The sequence below is a fragment of the Anguilla rostrata genome, chromosome 9 (genome assembly GCF_018555375.3).
Source record: "Anguilla rostrata isolate EN2019 chromosome 9, ASM1855537v3, whole genome shotgun sequence".
Lineage (NCBI taxonomy): Eukaryota > Metazoa > Chordata > Actinopteri > Anguilliformes > Anguillidae > Anguilla > Anguilla rostrata.
In genome coordinates, this window is record NC_057941.1 from 32544105 (window position 1) to 32559126 (window position 15022).

General features: G+C 41.5%; 1 protein-coding gene across 1 annotated transcript in view; it reads left to right on the plus strand.

The window, feature by feature from the left end:
- Positions 1–6301: 6301 nt before the first annotated feature.
- Positions 6302–15022, plus strand: part of LOC135263599 (calcium/calmodulin-dependent protein kinase type II subunit alpha-like) — a 103110-nt gene continuing 94389 nt past the window's right edge. Inside the window, exons 1-4 of the mRNA XM_064351829.1 lie at positions 6302–6441; positions 6697–6832; positions 7425–7869; positions 9315–9445. The gene's annotated coding sequence lies outside the window, so the exon portion shown is untranslated. The remainder of the gene's footprint in view (positions 6442–6696; positions 6833–7424; positions 7870–9314; positions 9446–15022) is intronic.

The window sequence follows — 15022 nt, forward strand, 5'->3', positions numbered from 1 at the left end:
TGGGATCTGTGGCCAGTGTTAAAAGGGATACTTCACTTTCTGGGGTCTTTTTTCAGGAGGTCAATTGCAGTGAAGGACATTGTAAATATTTTTAGAAGTTTTTTATGACATACCAGTTTGCAATGGCTGGCATAGAACATTTGAAGATTTGTTGTCTAAAGCCAGAAAATTTACTTCAAACTCCAAAGTAGTTTATACAGCGATACTACGGTTCAAGATGATGTACGTACTGCATGTACTGATTCATTTTATAGTGTTTATTCACAATTACTCATGCAAATGTGTTTTCATATTGAACCAGTAAGTCGTTCCCTGAGAACAGCAGTCTCCGGTTGCTAGGCAATAGTCCCAACTGAAAACAATATTAAACTTACTTCTTTGAATAAATAACCGGTATAATTCATATGTACAACCTCTGGAGGCATAGCATTCCTGTGCACGGTCCTTGGGATTACTTGAACTGAATTTTCTTACTTCAGACCATAAATCCCCCAAATGCCCTATACTGGCCATTGGAAAGCTGTCAGGGAATATAATAATAATAATAACTCCTGGGAATATCTAAAATATCCTTGCTTTGGCACAAAAAAAAAAGGTCGCTGTTTGGATTTTTTTGGACAGTGCCCACTGTACAAGCCTCTGGAGGCAGTGTTATGATCTGGGGTTGCTTCAATTGGTCAGGTCTAGGCTCAGCAACGTTATGCGGCAATAAAATGAAGTCAGCTGAGTGCCTGAATGTACTGAATGACCAGGTTATCCCATCAATGGATTTTTTCTTCCCAGGCGGCACGGGCATATTCCAGGACGACAATGCCAAGATTCATCGGGCTCAAATTGTGAAAGAGTGGTTCTGGGAGGAATCATTTTCACACATTAATTGGCCACCGCAGAGTCCTGACCTTAACCCCATTGAAAGTCTTTGGGATGTGCTGGAGAAGACTTTACAGAGTGGTTCGACTCTCCCGTCGTCAATACAAGATAATGCAGTTCTGGACGGAAATAGATGTTGTGACGTTGCTTAAGGTTGTCGAAACAATGCCACGACGAACGCATGCCGTAATCAAAGCTAAAGGCGGAAATATTAGAGTGTGCGACCTTTTTTTTGGCCAGGCAGTGTATTTTAGTCTCTTTCCTTGCAGACATGGAACAGATTGCATAAATCTGGAAATAGGGGCAAATGAATGTAAACAGAGATCAAAATAGCCTCAATGACAACGCAGTCTCCTTCATGCAGCACTTGAATAGGGTTCCCATAGTTCCCCTCTCCTCCCTTTGTTACGTTCGTATTTGCGCACAGCATGGCTAATCAGTGGGTGCCATGACTGTGCTTGTTATGTCTGCTGGAAGTGGGGGCTTAGTGCTGCTTAGTATACTTATGAGCATTAATTTGTCTGTGGGCCTAGGAAGCATGCTTGAGCAGTGGAAGTGGTCTTACAGTAGGTAGCAAGTGACGTGTTGCTAACAACTTAAGGTGTCCTTTTAGTTGGCGCTGAATTTGGTGTAAGAAGGCTGCCATGTTAACAGTACTTTAGCAAAAAAAAAAAAAAAAAAAGAATGAAATTCTCTGGCTCTGGTGTTTATGGCTCTGGAAATTAATTGAGACCACATTAAATATTCTGTTTCACAGTTTATGGGCATGTGTCTGTGTAATATTTTTTGCCTTTTGATACTCTTTGATGAGCTTGTGACCACATTTCCAAACAAAATTACTGTGATTCAGAGCATTTATTTGCAGAAAATGACAACCGGTTAAAATACTGAAAAAATATACAGTGTTGTTATACATTGAATAATGCAAACGAAACAAGATTATACCCATAAATAATAATAATTTTTAAAAACGCCTTCACTTAGAAATGGTTCAACAATCAATATTTGGTAACCTTGATCAGTGTAACAGAGTGTAACTTTTGACACCAAAAGTTCTTTGTACAATGAGTATAAACAGATGAAAGGACCAATGTTTGTAGCAGGGCTGGTGAACTTTGGCTTCTTCAGTGAAAATGTGCTGAGCTAAAACAAAAACCTGCACCCACACTGTCATTTTTCAGATAAGATTAGGGACCCCTGCCTTAAAACAAGCAATGCATTTCAACTAATACTGGTGATGAGCAGGGCAGGATCTGGTCCGCCTCCTGGACATAAGTTAATAAACTCATAATAGGAACATAGTTAAGAATAAAGATGCCCTTTTCTGCTTGTTTTATGAAGCTTTGCAAATGTCCGTTTTTTAGTTTGAGTCAAGAGGTTATATACGTAAAATGTTTTCTGTTTAATGAGGCATTGTTTCTCCCAATATGTTTTTATGTGTTATGATGTTATTCTCCAAACCTTAGACTGAAGGCAGTACGTGAGCAGAAACCTGAACATGGGCCTCAGCTTTCTCAATACAATTTAGAGCAACCAAACCAAATTTCTCAGTTATAAGACTGTTTGAGTCTTTGAAGAAGGTGAACACGGAATGAAAACAAAAACTATATACTTCTGTTTGGTTGTGGACAGAATCACTTCAATGATGGACAGCTTGGGCTGAAAATGGGTGAAATGATGCCCGATTTTTGGGGTTTGCCTACCCTGGTCCCAAAGAACCAGGGTTTTCTTTGCCACTTGGCACTGCTTTAACATTAATCGGTTAAAAAAAAAAAAATAAATATATATATATATATTTATATTTATCTTTTTTTTTATTACAAATTTACCACATCTGGTTTCTTGGGTCTGACCAGGTTGCTGAAACAATGATGGACACCAAAGTCAGCAGTCTACATAGCTCTCTAGGACCAGGCTTGGCTGCTACAAGCCTATGGTACAGGGGTATGTTATACATTATGACTGTTATAATACCTAAAATATAATCATTGAGCTAATATGACAGCTGATAAGGTGGTGGAGATATGCTTTCTACTGCCTTATCCAGTGTGCGGGCGTATTGCACGGAGACGTGGCTATCCTGCAATCACCAGGTTTGTGATTTACGGGGAAAAAAATCACATTTCTGAACAAATTTCGAAACCCTAATGTTCTCCTTTTCTCCAAATTTGGAATGTCCAGTCTAATTTCTTGGGATGTCTGTTTGCTGCAAGCTCTTTCCTTAAAACAAAAGAACACAGGTAAACATGAACCGCCTCCCGTGAGTGTACACTGCCATCTGTTGCCTCTTTTCGGTCTGTAGTTCACCGTCTGAACCACACTGCCATTGGGCCAGAGGTCAAACCTCATGGACAGGTGGTACAGGCAGACGACGTGGGCCAAACTGGCTAGAGGAGTCTCTCTCACGCCGTGAGATGAGGGTAACCCCACAGATGGAAACCCTCTCCCCTAGGGCAATGCACCAGCCAATTATGTGCCACCTGCAGGACCACCGGCCACAGTTGGGTTGGCATTGTCAGGATAAAAGCTTCTAAGGGAAAAAGTGTTGGTTCTCCAGGTCTCAAATGTCCTGCATCCCCAACCTTACCAGATGCATCCTTTTTTTAAAAATGTGATAGTTGGAGAGTCAAACTTGTAGCTCGCAACAAGCTCCCAGCTGTTTCGCTTCATGATCGCGAGAAGGAATTATCCATGCCCCTGTGGACAAATTCCCTCCAACTCTTTTTGTGAAGCTGTGAATTCATCCCCTCTGCACAGCTGTTGCTGCAACCTAAATATGTCTACTCTGCTCTGGATGTCTGGCAGATAATAAAACAACATTAATTCCGAAACTTGTGGTCAGGATGTCGTTGGGAGAGAAAGCAATGTTTTGAAGCCGTGCCTGGAAAAGATGGAAACAGACGAGGCAATGCAATACTGCCAACACACACATTCATTCATTCATTGATTAACCAACCAAAATAAATCAATTAATAAATTAGAATTTATTTGTTACAGCAAATATGTTTACGGTTTTAACCGTCACAGTTCAGTGCGATGCATGTATTCTATTTGGAGATTAATAACCTTAAATCCCCTCAGCTGGTCTTGGCTGCAGGTGCCATTAGGGCTCTCCTAGTCATTCAGAACTCTGCCACTCATCTCGTTTATATTCAGCTAAAATTCACGCACGTCAGCCTCCTCTCCACATCTCCCTCCACCGCCGCCTCCTGCCGGTGGGACTAATGAAAAGCAGGACTACTCCAGTCCCAGTAATCCATCATCAAACTCACACCGCCTGACTGCTCTGTTCTGTGTCAGCTGGTCGTCTTACTGTTCCTTCTCTTTAAGGCCCCCCTTTCGGCGGTGTTCATTTCATTTTCCTTTTCCCTAGCCAACCCCCCCCCCCACCCCCCCACAATGTGATGGAATGAGCTCCTGACTACCAGAGATGCTGTAAACGTTTTCCACAGGCTGTAAACCGACCTGTGGACTTGCTTGTTAATTCAGAACTCTCCATATTTTTCATGACTTTACTAGCCCCACCCACAGTATACTACATAACGAACTACAGTGCTCTCATCAAGTGTGAACAGTTGAGTGAAATTTGTTATTTTTTTCCATGTACTTAAGGAATTTGGATTTGAGATCAAAAGGTGAATGTGAGTACAATCAGTGTTTACAACATGACATTTACATGTGTATACATATTACATCTGTTTTTGTGTTGAGTACCCCCATAATTGAAGCACTATATTTTAAGCCTTGCTCTTGCACCAGCTGTGGCACTTAACTTTATATTGTAGGTTTATGTATTTACTAACTACCTCTAAGTAAGTTGTGTAATAGCTACTATCAACTGTGACCCTAACGACTTAACATCAGCTTGCCTAAAATGTTTTGCATGCACTTTTTCTTTTTATCTCGCTCTGGATACGAGCGTCTGCTAAACGTCTATGTGAAAATGACAAGTAGTAAATCCTGGAAATCAGTAGCGAAGAAAACCAAAACCAGAACAAAAAAGAAAAGAAAAAAGGCTAAGATGTAGCCAGCTCCTGTTCAGCTGGAAAGCTCAGCTTGCCACCATTTCCTGCATGAGATGAGCTCTCTCAAAAATGTTCAAAAAGCAAGCAAACAAAAAAGGAGCTTAGGCTGGTGAGCACTGAGGCCTGACCTGATTCCAGAAAGTTCCAGAAAGGCAGAGCATTTCAGGATGCAGGAGGCAAGAGGGGGTGGTGAAACGAGAAGGGTAGGGGAGGGGGAGGGGAAGGTCTGCTGTTTGTCTTTTAGCGGACAGGTTGCCAGTGTTAATGAAAAAAAACCCACTCTTGCACACTTTCCCCCCGTTCTTCCTTGGAGAGCTGTTGATGATGTGGCTGGCTTAGATTTTCTTTTTTTCTTTTTTTTTCGAAATGGGTCAGGTGTCATTTTTTTTTTTGGAAAGTCATCCCAAGAGGTGAGGAGCCAAGGTTGTCAGCTGTAAAGCTGTCAGGGAATCTCGCGGGATCCGTCTGTGGGTGTGTGTGCGTGTGCCTGTGTGTGTGCCTGTGTGTGTGAGTGTGTGTGCGTGTGTGTGCCTGTGTGTGTGTGCATGCGTGTGCCAGTGTGTGTGTGTGTGTGCCTGTGTGTGCCAGTGTATGTGTGAGTGTGTGTGTGTATGTGTGTGTGCGTGTGTGCCTGTGTGTCTCTGTGTCTGTGCGTGTGTGTGCATGTGTGTTTGTGCCTGTGGGTGAGTGTGTTGGTGTGTGTGTGTCTCTGTGCCTGTGTGTGTGTGTCTGTGCCTGTGGGTGAGTGTGTGTGTGTGTGTCTGTGCCTGTGGGTGAGTGTGTGTGTGTGTATGTGTGTGTGTGTGTTGGAACAGACTCCAGGGAAGGTTCTACAGACAGCTCCCAGTTTTCAGATCCAGGGATGAACTGAGGCGAAGGCGAAAGCTCCAAGGAGGGAAAACCAGGATAAACTTGATGTTCTGTGTTATATACAAATACATGGGGAGTGGGAGGAACTGGTGCTGGTCTTATGCAGGGAATGGGTACAGTGTGTACGCTATGTAGTTGGCTTAGCAGACAAGAGGGAGGTGTACATGCCTTACATGAACAATCTGTTCTTTAAAAAGCTAAAAGTTCTGTTCTATGGAGGGCAATAAAATGATATGATATATAATACAAAGTATTTATCAATTATATGTTTTTCATGGGAGCATTAATGTAGTTTAAAGTAGATTCATGAGGTAATTTTATGAGGTAACCTGAGTTTAAAACTTGTAGCCTTCTTAAGGTTAAAAAAACCCCTCTGCCAGGTATACTGCAGATCCTGCATTATTTTTCTTTTTTCAATAAAGAGAAAACTTCCATTACATTTTCAATGTGAAGAGAGGATATTTCAATGGAGTTTGATCTCTTTATCTCACTGTCTTCATATCTAAATTCAATCAACTGATCAAAGCATATTTTTATAGTGATTCTAATACAAAGTGCCGGGCAAAGAAAAAACTGAAGAAATCCAGGGATTACTATGGAAATAACTGGAAAATTGTTTCCAGACCTCAGGAAAAGAGCAGAGATAATTTCATGGAAAACTATGGAAGAAGCAAAGGTAAGTGAATGAATTTAGCCATTGGTTCTTTGAATATGAGGTATGATTATATGTATCTGCAGAGTATTGTTTTTATGTAAATACTATCCATTCTATATGTGGATGTGCAGACACTTTGCAGTTTTGTCACCGGATAAATTCCAGTTTTGATGAAAGGCCTTTGTGAGAACTTCCGAAGACAACTTGACATTCTTGTGGGAGATTATATCCTGGCAGACAGAAGAAAGATTTATCTTGTTCTGACCTTTTTTTCAGAGTATATTCCTTTGGATTTAAAGGGAACAAGGCTGCAGATAACATTCCTGTTACCATTCCAGATGGATCTAAGATTTATTAGAACTGTGAGGCTTGTCATGTGACCTTCCTACAGCTGCTTTTTGGTGACGTTGATGTAAGTGGGCGAGGGGTTGGGAGGGGGGTGGGGGCAGTGGTTTTGAGAGGCAAAGGGCAATTGAGACAGCACTCAGAGTGTGGGAAAAGAATTGGTGCAGCTGTGTGTCCAATGAATTTTTCCTCTCAGTATCACCTCCTCAGGTGATTGGTGGAGAGATTACCATGCGTACATGTCACGGTTTGCTGTTGAATCCTGACCATGTGTGTGTGCCGACCATGGCGGCTCTGCCGGACGGGGGACAGTTGGTGTTGGGAACCAGCGCCTCAGGTGCACATGCCTTTCGGGAGCTTCCCATTTCTATTTTTTCGGGTCCCAAATGCCATGTGCTAGATACGGCCCCGGCAAGAGCTTTCCTGGCCAGCCATAGAGATTACAGTGCCAGATAATCCCTCTGCCCTGCCAAAGAAAACACCAGCCTTCTGGTTTTATGCTCTGAGCTTGCACTGCAGACTTACCCTGACTATGGCACTACAGGGACAGGACATTAACCATGACGCACACAGTACTGGTCGTATTGTGTTGCTTTTTGGTATGTTGGCTTTTTTGTAAGTTTTGTATGTCCATTCATTTTCTAAAATGCTTATTCCAGGTCAGGGTCCTGGAGGGGGAGGCAACTGGAGGCTATCCCAGCATGCAGTGGGCAAGGAGCAGAAATACACCCTGGAAAGGTCACCAATCCATTGCAGAGTTGTACGTAGTTTGCGATTTAATTGGAACTGTAAAGAGGAAGTAAGTTAGGGATGAGTAGGAATGGGGGACATACGGAGAATAGGAGACTAGGAAGTCACACTGTCCTCTCTTAAATCAATGAGGATTACCACTATCATTGTTTATAAGGCCAGGATCAGTATGGAGACAATTTTCCCCTTTCCTGTTTCTCAATTTTCTTATTGGTTAATAAGACGCGATTGACATTTGATAGTTAAAAGCACGCCCCTAGTTAAGTTCGTGGTTGTAAATAACAAGAAGTTTTAGCGGTGCTCTGAACCGTGTTCATTATTGTCTCTGTGCATGTGTGTGCATACCTGAAAGCTGTAAGTTTCTTTTCTTTGTTCTGTTACCTCTCGATAGCAAGGCATTTAATGCAGTAGCATAATTTTAGGATGTTTACAACAGCATGGTTCTCAAATGCATGCGAATGTTGTGGTAATGTAGCTAAGCATTCTGAACGAGGTAGTTTACATCTAACAGATTGGTTGTGTAAACACGTATTACTGTCGCGAATTTGCGATGTTATGACGGTTGTAATTTAAACGATACTATTTGTATGTGCTCATTTGCAAATAAAACGTGATATTGATCGCCTATGTAAATAGCGCAGATGCAGCTACAGGCCTAAATTGACACCGCTACCCAATTTGTAATGCGTAAGCATAATCCATGATGGGCGAAGTGTGCTAACTTTTGAGACTTTCTGCAACATTAATGATCATTATCTGTAAACTGCTAAACGTTGAAATATTATTCCTTCTTTGTCAATATAAAAATAGATATCCTGTTACTGTTTAAATATGTTGTCTGGGTAGTTTTATTTAAATGCACACATGCTTGTTATTTATTCACATTGTTTACCTAATGTAATTAATGAGTGCAACATTGTAAAGATAGTTGAACTCTTGTGTTTTTATAGAACCATATGCATGTGCATTAGAAAAGAATGAAAAGTGGCACTTGGACACCTATGTTTGCATTCTTGTTGGATGGCCCACAACTACCCCAAACCATATCACCTACTTTATTATCAAGATCTTTAATAATCATAATAGCTGTTGTCAATGCGATGGTCAGTGTGTTAGGCACCTCTTGTTATTTTAAAGATTGTTATTAATTTGTTTTTGCAGCCATAGCCATTAAGTCAACATAGTTTATCAAAATCTGACTAAACTTGGTAGATCTGTAGAGAACTTTAACAGTAACTCAAGCACATGTTCACATCCTTTGGCCATCATAGTGGTACTATCCCAGTTGCTGTACAGCGATGAAAATAAGTGCATATGCTGTATGTATCTCTTCCTGCTGCACATTTGTGAAGTACATTTATGAAGACCACCTTATTGGATAGTCTGCCAAATTATATTTTGGCACATTTCCTCAAGATGTTTGCACTCTTGAGCTTATCCATGCGTGAACCCCTGTGTGTCTCCACTCCAAGCCAAAAAATGTCTCTCAAGTAGAGTAGCCATTCCATGAAACTCTATATGTGGAGTCCCTGAAGGGATTTAATCACTCTGAACCAGGACTGGTCTAGGAACTATGGACGGACTCTCAGAGTCACAAGAAAACATTAAACCTATCAACGCTAATGCTTATGCAGTATACTGCACAGCAATTAAAATAGCATTGTTCAGGTGAATGGATTACAGCCCGTAGGGGCTGGTTATGGAGTTTGCAGTGCGAATGTGATAACTGTAGATGTGAAACAGTGAGCTGGGGATTGCACAGTATTTCATTGGTTTTTTACGCCTTGACTGACATACAGTTTTCAGCAAATGTGAGTAGTCCTGGATTCAGCCTGCTGGGAAACTGGCTTTCGGTCCCTGCTGTTGACGGCGTGGTGAAAGGGATGACTGTGGCCGACTGAGCCGGTCCCCGCTGCCTTCTCACAGTGGGGTGAGCACTTCAACTTCTACCGAAACGGCACAGCTTCTGGTGTAAATCCGCCTTATTGACACAAATGCCTGCCTAATTTGTTCTGTCTCCCCACCTTGTCAACACAGTGCCTTGAGAAAACAGTGCCGTGATAGCATGAATATTGCATTGCTTTGTCGGAACGCATGCATTCAAAAGACAGACTATGTTTTTTGTTTTCATAGAACTAGATATTTTGCCAGATGTAGTGCTGATGATATACAATTGTGAATAGCAAGACTATGTACTTGTTTCTAGTTCACCTGTGTACCACCTGCAAAGTTTTTCTCAAAGCAACATTGTGTTCATGAGAGACAATGCTATTCTGACAAGCTTCCCGCAGAGAAAGACAAGCGCGAATCTGCAATGGCTGCGACCGCACACGCGCATGCATCCATGTGTGCATGCATCCATGCACACACCCTCACACAAACTTGTGACCTCTTCTTTGGCTCATGACCAACCTTTCCACAAAATCTTGTGCAAATCTGTGGCTCCATTCGGGAGTTATGCGCCTTTTTGTGAAAGGCCATGCCCATCGCCACGCCCCCTCTTGGTCAGTCGGCCTTGGAAGTTACTCAGCTCTACCTTCGGTTATGACCAACGTCCATGCCAAATTTCAGCCTCCTGGGGCCGTTACAGGGTGGGACACTTTTTGTGGACCAACCGAACAACCAACTGACCGACCGACAGAGCAATAGAGCTGCGGTCGCAGCTAATAAATTAAAATTCACACAAAATGTATATTTGTACGTGTGTGTGTGTGCATGTGTGTGCGTTTGTGTGAGAGGGAGAGAGGGAGAGAGTGTGTGTGTGGGGCGCGTAAATCTTTTGACAGGTCATAACCGATTCTCCCCATTTTGTCTGGATTTTCAGTTTTTTCGATTCCCCCTTTAAAAAAAAAATCTGTTTGTTTTCAGCCAATTTCACTGTAAGAACGCACCACAGCAAAGGTATTTAGATATTTTTAGATACCAGTATACATGGAATGGGAATATAGTATCTATATTACTCCATCTTTTCAATGGGAAAAACAGCACCGTAAATGATGGGCTAACTGGCCTAATAATTCATGCAGATTACCGACATAAATCCCATGAGACGCTTCACTCGCTGTGAGCGCGGTGATTTACTACTTTTAATTTCACTTTCATGTCTCGTGGTCGGCACATTTTGTTTCATTTTGAGCTTAATAATTTGCCTGGGACCAAGAGTTCATTAACAAGACAGTTGATTTCTTTCTCTCTGTCTCTTTCTTTAATGCTTCAATGTTTTCTTCCTCTCTCTCTCTCTCTCACCCCCTCAATTATATGTTTCTCTTTCTCTCTTTCCACTATGTCTTCAATACTCTCTTCTCTATGTCTCTCTCTGGGTAATGGTGAAGGCTTTTTAAAAATGTTTTAATTGATTATGTTAAATTATTAATGCTTTGCTTAATTACTTGTGTTTAATTGCTACTGTGCTAGGTACTTGCAATGTATGAACTCCTATGTCATGACATACATTTGTGGTCTGGCCTTGTACAAATGCCTGATCTAATCACTTTATATCTGCAACTGGCATCTTTGTTTGTTTTTTTAGTGTTTGGAGTAGATGCCATTGCTATTCATTACACTTAAAATAATAGCGCACTTGCACAATGGATGACAAATTACAAAAAAATTACAATCTGTAGTGCTCTATGCCTTTAAGGATGTCACATGACAAAAATCATTTGTGTTATGAAGAAACCGAACAATAAATCAGATTAACTGTCTTTGCAAAATTTCACACTCGGGAGAAATAAAAAATTGCCATCTGGACCTGTGATGGGAAAATAAGGGAAAAACAAGTTTAATGCAAACATTTATAATGTAGAAATAGTGCTTCCATATGGCAGCACTGGAGCAATGCTCAATCACAATAAACATACGTCCGCATAAGAAACGACTGACAAACCCAATCAATATAGGCCTGACTCAACAGATTCCTCATACTGTGAAATTCATATTACGACTGGCTAAAAATCTGATCTCACTGATGTTTTGAAAATATGAATGTTTGTTAAATAAGAATACATCTTCAACACCTGATTTGAAAAAGGAATACAGTTCATATTTTAACATCATGAATGGCTATTTTGGCAAATGTTTTCTTGGATATAGCAAACCTGACAGCCCATTCACTAAAATTACCATGGACCACACATTCACTTTGATGACCTATTATGTTATTCAAAATACCATTAATCGTCTTGCACATATTCCAGATTTTATGATGAAATATTACTTGTAATGTTACTGTTAATGTTTCTAAATGATAATTAATTCCACTAACTGATTAGCAAATGTGAGCTTGGAGCAAATGTGAGCTCTAATTTTGGTGCAGACGTCTGGTTTCATGTATAAACTGTGAACAAAATTTGTTTGTTACACAAGAAGCATGATTATGTGTAGCTGACCTTTATCTGAAAGGTCTTTATTAAATATTTATTAGGGAAATTCACACTTTTTTTGAATTAGAAAAATAAAATGTGACCACGGGTCATTTTTCTTTAAAGGTGAAAACATGATTTATCAAAGTGATAATAGAGGAGGTCATTACGCATGTTATCAATGCAAGCCTGTGCTGAAAAGGTTTCATATTTCAGCTTTCACTTTTGTCTAGACCTGAGTCTTCCAAAGCTTTGAAATTATAGTTTTTTGTACCAATGGTTACCCAATTTGGAATACCCAATTGTGTACTTGGTCAGTTTCAGCACAGCAACACCCTACCAGCCTTGGCTCCTTCACTCTACAGTCAACCAGCTCAGCTGCACAGTCAATGTCTTGGAAGAATTAACCTCATGTACAGTTGATAGAGGCAGCCTACATGCTCCCAATCAACCATACGCCATTTGTTATGATACTGGGAATGTTCTCTTGATTAAATCTATATATTGACTAATTATGCACTGCCCTGTTGGGGAGGTGTAGAGTTATGTTGATTTCAAGGGCCATGACTGACTGGGGCCCTCAAAAAATGTGCTGTAATTGTGCAGAAATTTGGTGCCCTCAGGTGGTGGGGCTCATTGTGAGATCTTTTTATGGGGCCCAAAATCCCTGGCCGTGTCCTTGCCTGTTTAGTTACCCTGTGGACTAGTAGGTCAGTACTATTTTTTTCATCAATCTGTTATCTTCCATAGTTAGTTTGTGCTACCAAAAAATGAGTTTCGACGAGTTCTTGAAAATGAATGGGAGTAAATTGGGAGCCAGGCAACCGGGAGGAACGGCAGTACCATTAACGGTCAGCGGGGATGGCACATGTTGCTCGTGTGCGCAAACTATGCAAATACAATGGAGTAAGCTCCACAAAATTACATTATACCACAACACCCTGTTATACCAAAGCAAACTATCCCTTTGGGGATGCTGAAATAAAAACACACTCACTTTTACAAACAATTTTAAGTCTCTGAGAAGCCCCTCATTTCAGCACAGCCTCCCTCTATCCTTCTTCACCCAGTTAAAATAAGTTTTGAGTCTCGGTTTAATTTTGTTTAAAAAATCTGTGTAAAGGTCACGTTCTCAGGACCTGAGCCAGGTGTGTCTAATTCTTTTTTTAAAGGGGCGGAAATGGCAGGAGGTGGTTCTAGACTTACAACCGGAGAGCATGTCAGAATCTTACAGGGTGCGAGGTGAAACCAATCTGGCGGCACTGTGCTCACAGCTGCGGCTGCAGGCATTGGCTCCGTCGGCCGTGGTGATCAACCTGTGCGTACGTGCTGAAGGCAGTGACCGGCTCCTATTGGAGCCCGATCCCTAGTGACGGAACTGTGCCAGGCATTGTAGGCGGCAGTGTAGTATAATGGGTAAGGACCTGGTTCGATTCCCAGGTAGGACACTGCCGTTGTACCCTTGAGCTTCACCTGCATTGCTTCAGTATAAATCCGGCTGTATAAATGGATGCAATGTAAATGCAATGTAAAAAGTTGTGTAAGTTGCTCTGGATAAGAGCGTCTGCTAAATGCCTGTAATGTAAACATAATGTTATGTGCCAGAAGCCTGGACAATGTATGAGGAGGTGAGCAGACATCCACTTGAGAAAAGCTGCAGTGGTCTGGTATCAGATCGCAGACAGGAAATATCCCAGAGTGGCTGTTACTCCCGGTTCCCGTGGCTACTCCCACCGACAAAGATACACCCGACCTGAACTTCTGCTGTGTGTGTGTGTATGTGTGTTTTTGTAACTCCACAAAGAAACAGCAGCTGTGCCTCAGCAATGTTTTGTGGTTTCCATGGAGATGTCGCTATTCGTCTGAAAGCAGCGGTCGCGAACGTCCGTGGGAGCACAAACATTGATTTTACCGATGCCATCGAGCGGTCGGCCGGTCAGGCACACAAGCGGCTGCTTTGCCCCAAACCCGCGACCCTTCACAGAGCTGTCAGCTGAGCTCCCGAAATAAATGACATGACCTGACCTATGGCTTCCTACAGACTGCATCTCTCTCTCTCTCTCTCTCTCCAACACACACAGGCACTCCATCTCAACCCCATCCCTCTCTCTACCTCTCTACCTGTCTGTCAGTACTTAATAACAGTGAACTTAAAAAAGAAACAACTAACAGATCTTGAACAGTAAGAGTAATATAATGATACAGAAAGAGACTGCATAATAAATTGATAAAATTATTAATACTGATAAATTAAGACATTCGTGATTTATACTACGGAGGAACGTGGCCCCTTTTTGCAAACAGAAGTGTAATTATGATAGAGGTCAGGAAGGTGCAAAATTATCATAACTATTACCATGGAAATTAACTGACATCCGCAAGCTTAGAGCTGTACTTCAACTCCTCTCGCAGAGCTGATTTAATAGCACATGCTTTGTGGCTTGGGGATACAGTTACACTGCTCCAGGATGTTTATACAAAGTAAAATTATGGCAATCCTAATGTTGCTACACGCAAGTATGGTGAGCAGTACTGTGATGTAACCATTTGGGGAAATCTGGGGCAGAAACAATCAAATATTTTTTGCACAATTTTGCAGTATGTTTGTGGATTGACTATAATTGGGCTAATATCTGTAAGAGCTTGTCCCAATTTTCCCTCAGCCTCCGCAATGACCATCATAAGAAATGTAAACCAAAGACTTCTCGAATTGGCGTGAGCAATTTGTCAGCCTCATCACAAACACTAGGTGGGAGCAGTGAGCTTTATGTTTGGGTTCTATGGTCCTCTCGAGTTCATGGCCCTAATCGGGCCTGTCACATGACTGGTGGTTACTTAATGCATCTTGAGAGTCCTTAAATGGCCTTCTATCTCCCAGTCTTCCCAGAGCGGTTAAGGATGCGATTTATTGTGTGATTTGGGCGTTTCTTTTTGAGGTGTGTTTGAGTAAGGCATTATGCTCGTCCAGGATGCTCTTCCAAAAAAAGCCTTCAGCTCCATGATTGGTGGAGGTCATTATTTTGAAGCCGAAAATAAAATTTGATTGAGGTGAAAGAAGAATATTTTTTTAAATGAAGGCCATTTATAAAGGAAGTTGGAGTTGGGAGCCCAAGGTGGGAGTTGTAAATTAATCTTATGAGAAATAA